This window comes from Homarus americanus, unplaced genomic scaffold (genome assembly GCF_018991925.1).
Source record: "Homarus americanus isolate GMGI-L3 unplaced genomic scaffold, GMGI_Hamer_2.0 scaffold34921, whole genome shotgun sequence".
NCBI classification, from domain to species: Eukaryota; Metazoa; Arthropoda; class Malacostraca; order Decapoda; family Nephropidae; genus Homarus; species Homarus americanus.
Window position 1 is genome coordinate 8,945,861 of NW_024741901.1, and position 13,509 is coordinate 8,959,369.

Sequence of the window (13,509 nt, forward strand, 5' to 3'; positions counted from 1 at the left end):
AATCAGGGTGAAGGCAGGAAGGAGGTTGTCAATCAGGGGTGAAGGCAAGGAGGGGGATGATTGTCAATCAGGGATGAAGGCAGGAGGGAGGGAAGGTCAATCATGTGTGAAGGCAGGAGGGAGGTTTGTCAATCAGGGAGAAGGCAGGAGGGAGGGTTATCAATCAGGAGTGAAGGCAGGGAGGGGAGGGATGTCAATCAGAGGATGAGTAAGGAGGGGAGGGTTGTCAATCAGGGGTGATGGTAGGGAGGGGTGGGGTTGGCTAATCAGTGAAGGCAGGAAGGAGGGTTGTCAATCAGGGTGAAGAAGGAGGGGGATGATTGTCAATCAGTGAAGGCAGGGAGGAGGGTTGTCAATCAGTGTGAAGGCAGGAGGGAGGGTTGTCAATCAGAGGATGGCAGGAGGGGAGGGTTGTCAATCAGGGTGAAGGCAGGAATGGAGGGTTGAATCAGGAGGATGGCAGGGAGGGGAGGGTTGTCAATCAGGGTGAAGGCAGGAGGGGGAGGGGTTGTCAATCAGACTGAAGGCAGGATGGAGGGTTGTCAATCAGGGTGAAGGCAAGGAGGGGAGGGTTGTCAATCATGTGTGAAGGCAGGAGGGGAGGGTTGTCAATCATGTGTGAAGGCAGGAGGTAGGGGTTGTCAATCAGGGGTGAAGGCAGGGAGGGGGATTGTCAATCAGGGGTGAAGGCATGGAGGGAGAGTTGTCAATCAGGGGTGAAGGCAGGAGGGAGGGTTGTCAATCATGTGTGAAGGCAGGAGGGATGATTTTCAATCAGGGTGAAGGCAGGAGGGGAGGATTGTCAATCAGGAGTGATGGCAGGAGGGGAGGGTTGTCAATCAGGGGTGAAGGCAGGAATGGGAGGGTTGGTCAATCAGACTGAAGGCAGGAGGGGAGGGTTGTCAATCAGGGTGAAGGCAGGAGGGAGGGTTGTCAATCATGTGTGATGGCAGGAGGGGAGGGTTGTCAATCAGGGGTGAAGGCAGGGAGGGGAGGGTTGTCAATCATTTGTGATGGCAGGGAGGGGGGGGTTGTCAATCAGGGGTGAAGGCAGGAGGAGGGTTGTCAATCATTACTGAAGGCAGGAGGGGGAGGGTTGTCAATCAGGGTGAAGGCAGGAGGAGAGAGTTGTCAATCATGTGGAGGCAGGAAGGAGGAGGGTTGCAATCAAGGGTGAAGGCAGGAGGGGAGGGATGTCAATCAGAGTGAAGGCAGGAAAGGAGGGTTGTCAATCACGGGTGAAGGCAGGAGGGGAGGTTGTCAATCAAGTGTGTGAAGGTGAGGGAGGGTTTCAATCACGTGAAGGCAGGAGGGAGGGTTGTCAATCAGAGTGAAGGCAGCAAAGGGGAGGGTTGTCAATCATGTGTGAAGGCAGGGAGGGAGGGTTGTCAATCAGGTGTGAAGGCAGGGAGGAGGGTTGTCAATCAGGTGAAGGCAGGAGGGGAGGGTTGTCAATCAGGGGTGATGGTAGGGAGGGGAGTGTTGTCAATCATGTGTGAAGGCAGGGAGGAGGGATGTCAATCAGAGTGAAGGCAGGAAAGGGAGGTTGTCAATCACCGGTGAAGGCAGGAGGGAGGATGTCAATCATGTGTGAAGGCAGGGAGGGTTGTGAATCGTGTGATGGCAGGAGGGAGGGTTGTCAATCAGTGAAGGTAGGAGGGAGAGGGTTGTCAATCACGGGTGAAGGCAGGAGGTGAGGGTTGTCAATCTTGTGTGAAGGCAGGAGGGAGGGTTGTCAATCAGGTGTGAAGGCAGGAGGGAGGGTCAATCAGGTGTGAAGGCAGGGAGGAGGGTTGTCAATCAGGAATGAAGGCAGGGAGGGAGGTTGTCAATCACGGTGAAGGCAGGGAGGAGGGTTGTCAATCAGGTGTGAAGGCAGGGAGGGGAGGGTTGTCAATCAGGAAGGCAGGAGGGGAGGGTTGTCAATCAGGGATGAAGGCAGGAGGGGAGGGTTGTCAATCAGGGTGATAGTAGGAGGTGGAGGGTTGTCAATCAGGGTGAAGGCAGGAGGGGAGGGTGGTCAATCAGGGGTGAAGGCAGGAGGAGGGTTGTCAATCATCAGGGTGAAGGCAGGAGGGGAGGGTTGTCAATCTGGGGTGATGAGAGGAGTGGGAGTGTTGTCAATCAAGGGTGAAGGCAGGAGGGGTAGGGTTGTGATTGGGGGTGAAAAAGGAGGGGAGGGGTGGTCAATCAGGAGGATGGCAGGGAGGGGATTGACAATCAGGGTGAAGGGCAGGGAGGGGAGGGTTGTCAATCAATGGTGAAGGCAGGGGAGGGGGGAGGGTTGTCAATCAGAGGATGGTAGGGAGGGAGGGTTGTCATTCAGGGTGAAGGCAGGAGGGAGGTTGTCAATCAGTGATGGTAGGGAGGGAGGGTTGTCAATCAGGGTGAAGGCAGGAGGGGAGGGTTGTCAATCAGGGGTGAAGGCTGGGAGGGGAGGGGTTGTCAATCAGAGTGAAGGCAGGAGGGGAGGGTTGTCAATCAGGGTGAAGCAGGAGGAGGTTGTCAATCAGGGGTGAAGGCAGGAGGGAGGGTTGTCAATCCAGGGTGATGGTAGGGAGGGGGGAGTGTTGTCAATCAAGGGTGAAGGCAGGAGGGTAGGGTTGTGATTTGGGGTGAAAGAAGGAGGGGAGGGTTGTCAATCAGGTGTGATGGCGGGAGGGGGGATTGTCAATCAGGGTGAAGGCAGGGAGGGGGAGGGTTGTCAATCAGAGGTGATGGTAGGAGGGGGGGAGGGTTGTCAATCAGGGGTGAAGGCAGGAGGGGGAGGGTTGTCAATCAGGGGTGATGGTAGGGAGGGAGGTTGTCAATCAGGGTGAAGGCAGGAGGGGAGGGTTGTCAATCAGGTGTGAAGGTAGGGAGGGGAGGGTTGTCAATCGAGAGTGAAGGCAGGGAGGGGAGGGTTGTCAATCAGGTGAAGGCAGGAGGGGGGCTGTCAATCAGGGTGAAGGCAGGAGGGGGGGTTGTCAATCAGGGTAAAGGCAGGAGGGGAGGGTGTCAATCAGGGGAAGGCAGGAGGGAAGGTTGTCAACAGAAGGCAGGGAGGGGGAGGGTTGTCAATCAGGGGTGAAGGCAGGAGGGGGTTTGTCAATCAGAGTGAAGGCGGGAGGGAGGGTTGTCAATCAGGAGTGAAGGCAGGAGGAGGGTTGTCAATCACGGTGAAGGCAGGAGGGAGGGTTGTCAATCATGTGTGAAGGCAGGAGGGAGGGTTGTGAATCAGGGTGATGGCAGGAGGGGAGGTTGTCAATCAGGGGTGAAGGCAGGGGAGGGGAGGGTTGTCAATCACGGGTGAAGGCAGGGAGGTGAGGGTTGTCAATCTTGGTGTGAAGACAGGGAGGGAGGGTTGTCAATCAGGTGTGAAGGCAGGGAGGAGGGTTGTCAATCAGGTGTGAAGGCAGGAGGAGGGTTGTCAATCAGGAGTGAAGGCAGGAGGGAGGGTTGTCAATCACGGGTGAAGGCAGGAGGAGGGTTGTCAATCATGTGAAGCAGGAGGGGAGGGTTGTCAATCAGGTGTGAAGGCAGGAGGGGAGGGTTGTCAATCAGGGATGAAGGCAGGGAGGGGAGGGTTGTCAATCAGGTGATAGTAGGAGGTGGAGGGTTGTCAATCAGGGTGAAGGCAGGAGGGGGAGGTTGTCAATCAGGGGTGAAGGCAGGAGGGAGGGTTGTCAATCAGGGTGAAGGCAGGAGGGGAGGTTGTCACTCATGATGGTAGGGAGGGGAGGGTTGTCAATCAAGGGTGAAGGCAGGAGGGGTAGGGGCTGTGGATTTGGGGTGAAAGAAGGAGGGGAGGGTTGTCAATCGGGAGTGATGGCAGGGAGGGGGGATTGTCAATCAGGATGAAGGCAGGGATGGGAGGGTCAATCAGTGGTGAAGGCAGGAGGGGAGGGTTGGTCAATCAGAGGTGATGGTAGGGAGGGGGAGGGCTGGTTGGTCCAGGGGTGAAGGCAGGAGGGGGAGGGTTGTCAATCAGTGATGGTAGGGGAGGGTTGTCAATCAGGGTGAAGGCAGGAGGGGAGGGTTGTCAATCAGTGAAGGTAGGAGGGGAGGGTTGTCAATCAGGAGGAAGGCAGGAGGGAGGGTGGTTGCAATCAGGGTGAAGCCAGGAGGGGGTCAATCAGGTGTGAAGGCAGGAGGGAGGGTCGGAATCAGGGATGGCGCAGGAGGAGGGGTTGTCAATCAGGGGTGATAGTAGGGAGGTGGAGGGTTGTCAATCAGTGAAGGCAGGAGGGGGAGGGTTGTCAAATCAGGTGAAGGCAGGAGGGAGGGTTGTCAATCAGGGGTGAAGGCAGGGAGGGGAGGGTTGTCAATCTGGGGTGATGGTAGGGAGGGGAGTGTTGTCAATCAAGGGTGAAGGCAGGAGGGGAGGGTTGTGATTTGGGGTGAAAGAAGGGAGGGAGGTTGTTAATCAGGAGGATGGCAGGAGGGGGATTGTCAATCAGGGGTGAAGGCAGGGATGGGGAGGGTTGTCAATCAGTGGTGAAGGCAGGAGGGGAGGGTTGTCAATCAGAGGTGATGGTAGGGAGGGCGAGGGTTGTCAATCAGGGGTGAAGGCAGGGAGGGGAAGGTTGTCAGTCAGGGGTGAAGGCAGGGAGGGGGAGGGTTGTCAATCAGGGGTGAAGGCAGGGAGGGGGGGTTTGTCAATCAGGAGTGAAGGCAGGGAGGGGGAGGGTTGTCAATCAGGAGTGAAGGCAGGGACCATCAGCCGGAGGGATGAGGGGGGTTATAAGCCCGGGGGAAGAGGAGGTTCTGTCAGTTAAGAGGGAGGGACCAGAGGCGGCCGGGGGGAGAAACCATTATCATTTCAAAAGATTTACCGACAAAGAACTTTGACCTTCGGAATAACCCCACGATATAAGATCTTTGAGAAAGAAAGAAAGAAAGAAAGAATGAAAGAAAGAAAGAAAGAAAGATAGATAGATAGATAGATAGATAGATAGTTAGATAGATAGATTCACAAACAAACAAAAAATAAAGAGAGCGAGCCACCTTCACATTCTCTGTAACACAAAGGACACGCACTGGCAAGTTAATCTTCTATAAGCTGGACTGATCTGTAATAGTTCTTCTTTTGTGTACTGACAAGAAGGATTCACTAATAACGTCAGATTTACTGACGAATACAAAAAAAGGAAGGAAGAAATAGTAAGTCTATATTCATTCGTCATTAAAAAAACTGGTGTTCGATTACTTCAATGGATAAGATTAGATTGTTACGGGTTAATTATTGATTGTGTTTGGTTAAATAACATAAAGGTATTCTTAGCGTAGGTAGCGAGAGTGGCCATATAAGAGAGAGAGAGAGAGAGAGAGAGAGAGAGAGAGAGAGAGAGAGAGAGAGAGAGAGAGAGAGAGAGAGAGAGAGAGAGAGAGAGAAAGAGAGTACGCCTCTTATGTGTCGAAGATAAATGTGACACTGATTTAGGGGAAGTTACATTGGCGTCACAACACGCACAGAACACAATGTTTACATCTTCGTTGTGGACGGTGGTGGTAGGGGGGGAGGCTGGGTTGTCCCTTACATGCGCACTGGAACATACGAGCCATTTGTCACGAACACAACTACTCGCATTGGATTATAAGTCACTTAGAACAGGTTGCAAAAGCCTGTAACCTATATAGGATTGTTCTTTTATTTTATGATGTTATACAGATCCATAACTTGTACTAAAGCACCAGATGTTGTCGTAATAACGTACGCATATTAAGGTGCTTCAGCATGGAACACAAGAGTCAGTTTTGTACATGGGGTAACAAATTTTACCGTTTAGGAAAGATAGCACCAGTGTACACCGTTGACTGCTGTACAAACAAGCTCACTCGGATCTGGCCTACAAATTGTCTCTTTCACAACACACCCAAAGTTTTCACAGGACAAACATTGAAGGTTTGAAAAAATGTGGATGAGCAAAACCTCTTTTTCTTTGCCTAAATATGTGAATTAAATATTGCAACGTCCAGTCCCTTTCAAAGTGATGTCGCTAATAATTCGATTAAATAACTATAGTAGTGTGTATTCTTACGGACTTTCGTTAACATGTATATTCTTCTTTTATTCTGTCTTTCGACAGCTAAGCTAAGCAGTTTTCTTTTACTTTGGTAACAGTTAATCCTTTTCTTTTAACAGCTAAAATTTAGTGCTGAAAATGAAGGTAAAAGAAAAAAGAAATTAAATGAGGTAAAGAGACTGGGTAAGTGAAAAAAGTATGAGATACAAAGTATGAAAGAAAAGAGAATCGTTTCTTCGTCATATGATCTCGTTTAAAATATTATATCTCACTTTTCTAAATCTTGGCGTTGTATTGCACTCGAACAGTGAAAGCTGGTGAAAGAGGACTGAAGCTTTTTTTTACCAAGGGAAAAAATATAAACGAAAGAAAAAACATTCATCAAATCATTAAAAACCAAATAGACGATGGAGTTTTAATAGAACGCTGATTATGAAGTCTTATAATTTTGCGATAATTATTGTAGAAATGGGGGAGTTTTTACTTTACGTTCAGTAATTGTAAATTATCGTTAGCTTCCTCTAACAACTCAAGACTACGAATAAAATGTAGAAACCGACTCGGTCTCTTTGTATGTCTATGCACTCAATCTCCTTGTATGTCTGTACACTCAATCTCCTTGTATGTCTTTGCACTCAATCTCCATGTATGTATGTGCAGTCAATTCGATTGTATGTCTGTACATCTAATCTCCTTGTATGTCTGTGCACTCAATCGCATTGTATGTCTGCACACCAATATCCTTGTATGTCTGTGCACCCAATCTCCTTGTATGTCTGTGCACTCAATCCCATTGTATATATGTGCACCCAGTCTACTTGTATGTCTGTGCACTCAACTCCTTTGTATGTCTGTGCAATCAATCCTCTTGGATGTTTGAGCATGTATTCTCCTTTGTATGTCTGTGCACTCAATTAAGAACATAAGAATGGAGGAAACTGCAGCGGCGCCTATTGGCCCACACTGGGCAGTCCCATTTACACCCAACCCCTTTTGCTCATATATCCATCCAACCTATGTTTGAAGTTATCCAGCATATAAGAGTTAATGATGATATTTGGTAAATTGTTCCACTTGTCCACTACTCTATTTCCAAACCAATGTTGACTTATTTCTCGCCTAAAATCTAAATTTGTCGAATTTAAAACCATTGTTACGAGTTCACTCCTGGTTAGATAGTTTGAGTACCTTTGTAATGTCCCCTTTGTTTAACCGTGACTTCCATTTATACACCTCTATCATATCGCCCCTCACTCTACGTCTCTCGAGGGCGTGCAAATTAAGATGGTATGTTCTGCCTTAATGCATTAAGTAACTCTTTATTTAAATTGTTCTGGAACCTGTCAACTTCGTCAAGTCTCCAGGTAAGGTGAGGTCGCCCTTTCTGGGTACATTGTTGAGGTCACCTCATGTGAAGTCATGTAATTCACCCCCAATCGTTATACCCCTTCTCTCAGCTGCCTCGTCAAATTATCAAAGTTTGCCCTTCTGAAATGTGGGATTTTAGTGGAATTTTCCTTGCAGCTGCCCTGAAATTCTAATTGGAATCTTATTTCTTTGCGATCGCTGTTAGCAAGTTCGTTCCCTACCATGACATTACTAATGAGGTTTGCTCTGTTTGGCAAAACTAAATCGAGTATATTATTACCCCGGGGGGGTTCGGTTATATGTTGGCTTAGGAAACAGTCCTGGATTGTTTCAAAAAAATCCTCTGATTCTGAGTTACCCGTAAGGTCAATCCAATCTATTTGGCTAAACTTAAAGTATGGAAGCCCTGCACATTTCATCCCAAATAAGTCGTTCATTAGCTCTATCAAGATTAGGAGGTCTATATATTACTCCTGTGATAAATTTTTCCCTACCATCGATTAATTCTATCTAAATTGTTTCTGTATTCATCTCAGATTTTATTTTCTTATTTATTTCACATTTCAGATTATCCTTGACATATATTGCTACTCCGCCTCCTTTCCTAATCTGCCTATCGGTATGGAATAATTTGTAACTTGCAATTTGGTATTCGACAGGTAACTCACGTGAGTCTAGGTTTATCCATGTTTCTGTGAATGCTATTATTTCGATTTTTCCCGTACATACCAATGCCCCAATTTCATCCATTTTGTTTCTTATACTTCTACTGTTTGCGTAGTAGGCATTCAAGTTAGTCTTGTTCTGAGTCTTCTCTTTGACTCGTTTCGGTTTTAACTCCCTGCCTTATTTACTTTTGTCATCATTACAAGCACTATTTCCCTGTAACCTTTCACTTTGTTTACCCACTCCCACTGCAGTCTCCTCCACCCCCTTGTTCAAATGTTCTATCAGTTTAAAGACTTCGACATCTTTTGAACTGCCCTCTCGTTCTCTGTATGTCTGTATGTCTGTGCACTCAATCCCCTTGTATGTCTTTGTACTCAATCTCTTTGTATGTCTTTGCACTCAATCTTGTATGTCTGTGCACGCAATCTCTTTGTATGTCTATGCACTCAATCCCTTTGTATGTCTTTGCACTCAATCTTGTATGTCTGTGCACTCAATCCATTTGTATGTCTGTGCACTCAATCCCTTTGTATGTCTTTGCACTCAATCTTGTATGTCTGTGCACTCAATCCCTTTGTATGTCTTTGCACTTAATCTCCTTGTATGTCTTTGTACTCAATCCTTTATGTCTTTACACTCAATCTCCCTGTATGTCTTTGTACTCAATCTTTTATGTCTTTACACTCAATCTCCTTGTATGTCTGTGCACTCAACTGATCACTAAAATACTTTAATTCGAGCTGACTTATGACGTCATGCACATCACTCTCCTGTGTAGGAAATAAGCGACGCTGCAGGCAAGAGTTGGGCAATCGTTCGTCTGGCTTACTTATCCTAAGTTTGCCATGGTAGGCTAGACGGTATCGGCAGGTGCTATTGAATGCCTGTGCTGGCAAAGTTGTTTACGGTACGAGCTATATGTGTGTTATGGCGGGATGGAGGGTATCACCAGGCGTTGTTGATTGCTTGTGCTGGCGCTAAAATATTATTTTCCCCCCTCCCCCCAAACAGAGGAATGCTGGGAAATATATGTCAACAACACGACATGCTTGGTAGTTCACTCGTTCTGACCTCACTAGGGGAAAGGTCACGGCAGGGTTAGCTCCCGAGGGGTAATTATCAGATATGACCAGTGCTATGTGCGGTCTTGGGTATGTGAGTTTGTTGACCAAACTGGAGTGGTCCATGGAAGAATTGGCGAGGGCCAAAGAAGAAATTGAGAGGACCACGTTGGAGAACCTGAAATTAAAGGAAGAGCTGGCGAAATTAAAAGGGGAGCCAGTGTCTGACGAAAACTCAAGCGAGTGGAAGGTGGTGAGTAGTGGGAAGACGAAGCTGGTGGTGAAGAAGTACACCAAGGATACGACAACAACGACAACAACAGCTAAGTGTACCAACCCGTTCAGTCCCTTGATAGACGTATTGGACGTTAGTACAGTCAGGGACAGGGATGAGAAGGAAGGTATAAAAACTTTAATTGTTGGTGACTCACAGGTAAGGTACATGGACAGGGCCTTTTGTGGTAAAAACAAAAATAGGATGAGGGTGTGTTTGCCAGGAGCTGGGGTGGGGGATATAATTGACAGGATGGACAATATCTTGTCTGGTAATGGGAACAAACCCATTATCTGCCTCAGTGCAGGAGGCAATGATATTGGCCGGTGTAGGAGCGAGGAGCTTCTTGATAAGTTCAAGGCAGCTATAGATCGTATTAGGACTAAGGGAGGGATCCCTATCATATGCTGTGTCCTGCCTAGAAGGAGAGTTGGCAGTGAATGGTTGAAGGGCAGTTGGTGTCAACGACCGTCTTGGCAGATATTGCAAGTCAATATCAGTCCCATTCATTGACAACTGGGACAACTTCTATGACAGAAGGGACCTTTATGCTAGGGATGGGGTGCACCTGTCTAGGGATGGAGTAGCAACCCTGGCTGGAGCTCTCGAGGGGGCAGTTCAAAAGATATCGAAGTCTTTAAACTGCTAGGAGAACATATGAGCACGGGGGTGGAGGAGACTGCAGTGGGAGCGGGTAAACAAAGTGAAAGATTACAGGGAAATAGTGTTAGGAATGATGACAAAACTAAATTAGACAGGGAGTTTAAAACTAAATGCGGTAAAGGGAGGACTCAGAACACGACTAACTTAAATGTATACTCCGAGAACAGTAGATGTATGAGAAACAAAATGGATGATATTAGGGCCTTGGTATGTACCGAAAAAATCGATATAATAGCATTCACTGAAACATGGATCAACCTAGACACACGTGAGTTACCAGTCGAATACCAAATTACGGGTTACAAACTTTTCCATACCGATAGGCAGACCAGGAAAGGAGGCGGAGTAGCAATCTATGTTAGGGATAATCTGAAGTGTGAAATAAATAAGGAAATAAAAACTGAGCGGAATACAGAAACAATTTGGATAGAATTAATCGACGGTAGGGAAAAATTAATCACAGGAGTAATATATAGACCTCCCAATCTTGATAGAATCAATGAGCGACTTATCTGGGATGAAATGCGCAGGGCTTCTATACACAACAAAGTCTGTATAGTAGGCGACTTTAACCTTGGCAAAATAGATTGGACCGACCTTACAGGTAACTCAGAATCAGAGGATTTTCTCGAGACGATCCAGGACTGTTATCTTAGCCAACATATAACCGAATCCACACGGGGTAATAACACTGGTCTACAAAAATATTTTTTTTTTTCTGGCATGAAACCTTTTAACTGTTTTTTACTAACTTTAAGGTGCTGAATCCAAATCTGGTCTCAGATTTGCTCCATCACGTAACGTGCCAGAATTTACTGAGCTACCAGAGATTGAGGATATAGACCGGAATTCACCTGTTTCTACTGATGAAGATGAAGAGACTGATCTTTCAAGCCATCTGGTGAAGATTGTGAAAAGCCAATGTTGTTTACTCAGTCAGAATTGAATGATCTGGTCAGAGATCTAAATTTGCCAAAAACAGTCTGCTGAATTAGTTAGCTTCCAGGCTTCAAGAGAAACGACTCTAAAACTCCGGCACGATTGTCTCTTTTTATCGCAACAGAGAAGAGCAACTGCGGAAGTATTTTCATTCATATGACCAGCTTGTTTTTTTGTAATGATGTAGAAGGATTCTTTTCTCTCCATGGACTACCAGCATATGATAGTAAGGATTGGAGACTTTTATTGACAGTCTCTAAAAGGAGCTTGAAATGTGTTCTTCTTCATAACGGAAACAAGTATGGTTCATTCCAATCGGACATTCTGTACAAATTAAAGAAGAGTATGAAAACATTAAGACTGTTCTAGGAGAGGTTGCAATAACATGCTCATGAATGATTAATTTGTGGACTTGAAAATGGTAAACTTTCTATTGGGCCAGCAAGGAGGGTACACAAAATACCCCTGTTTTCTGTGCTACTGGGACAGCAGGGCTACAGCAGACCATTGGGTGAAAAAGAATTGGCCACTAAGACATAGTTTGACGCCTGGTGACAAGAATATCATTAACGATCCTCTGGTTGACAGGAAAAACATTGTCCTTCCTCCTCTGCACATAAAAACTTGGTATCATGAAGCAATTCGTCAAGGCTCTGGATCATAGTGGAGAGTGTTTCAGATATATATACCAACCTTCCAAGTCTGTGAAGGACGAGAAGAAAGGCAGGATTTTGATGCTGACCTCAACAGAACACTACTCAGAGATCCACACTTCCTTGGGTACCAGACTGGAGGCACAGGCAAGAACTCTGAATGCTTTCTCTAGTAGCGGAACTTAGGAACAAGAAAGCGGACAACTATCAAGAAATTGTGGAAGAGCTGTTTTGAGCTTATAAGCACTTGATGCAGAATGAGTATCAAGGTTCACTACTATTATTGTGTCACTTGGACGAGTTTCAGAAACCTGGGAGAAGTGAGCTGAGAGCAAGGAGCGCTTTCATCAAGACATTAAAGTAATGGAAGAATGTTACCAAGGTCGATGGGACTCTTCGAACATGATGGCGGACTACTGCTGAGCTTCTGATGAGAGACATTCCAGAAGCCGTACATGATCGGCCAAAAGAGGAAGTTTATGTAACTGTAACTTGATCTAATACTTGCAATTATTTCTACCGTACATTAATTGTTTTTTTTTCACCTTCAATGTTACATTTAAATATTATATGTGCATTAACTTTCCAATTTGATATTAAAATTTTTGGTTATAGAAAAATACAAATTATAATGCTGAAAAAATTTATGTATACATGTTTAAAACCGTCAATTTTGATCCAAAAAAGCCTATGCTTTCCCAGCAAAAAAAGTGCAAGCAATATGGTATATCTCAAAACCTGATGTGATAAAACAAAAACCAAAAGTCATATTTGGATTCTGCACCCCAAATTTACTTAAAATCCGTTTAAAAACCTTGTGCCAGAAAAATTGTGTTGACCGTAATATACTCGATTTAGTTCTGTCAACAGAGAAAAACCTCATTAGCAGTGTCGCAGGTAGGAACAAACTTGCAAACAGCGATCACAAAGAAATTAGATTCCAGTTAGATTTTCAGGCAGACGAAGGAAAATTCCACTAAAGTACCAGATTTCAGAAGGGCTTAACTTTGACAGCGCTTAAAGAGGCAGCTGAGAGAGGGGGGTGTCGCCATGGCCATGAACCTGACAGATGACTCCGACTCCGATAACGAGATCTGAGTCAAGCCGAGTTCCACGACAATTTAAATAGTGAGTTACTTAATGCACAAAGGCAGAACATACTACACAAAACTCAGATCAGACAACAATGACCCCTAAATGGATAAATAATTATTTAAAGAACATCACACAAAGGAAGGCTATATAGGTAGAAGGATAAATCAAGGCGAAATTCACCTCCGGACAATTATAGGGTATTGGCGAGTAGGGTTAAAAACTGAGATAAGGAAAGCAAAGAGGAATAATGAGGTAAGGATAGCAAGGAGGCGAAGACAAACCCCAAAGGATTCTACCAAATGTATCGTAAACTAAAACACTAGAAAAGATTGACCAATACGGTCAGACACTGGCGAGCTCACTGATAACACAGAAATGAGCAATAATTTGAATAAATATTTTTCAACAGGTTTCACCAAAGAAATTTAAACATGATACCGAGGCACGACTTATTCAGAGATAGTGAAGAAAACAAATTAAGCGAGATAGTAGTGACTAGTAACGATGTTAGTAAGCATATAGACAAACTAAAGCCTAATAAGTCACCTGGTCCCGACATGAGATATTTGCCAGAGTATTAAAGGAATGTAAGGAAGAGCTTAGTATGCCCTTAGCAAAGTTGTTTAACATGTCCTAAAACAGGTGTAGTACCAGAATCCTGAGGATAGCGAATGTAATAATCGGGATCAAGAAAGGATAGATCACTATCCTCTAATCCACGCCCAATCAGTCTAACATCGGGTTAGTAGGCAACATGGAAGCACTCATTTCAAACTCTATTC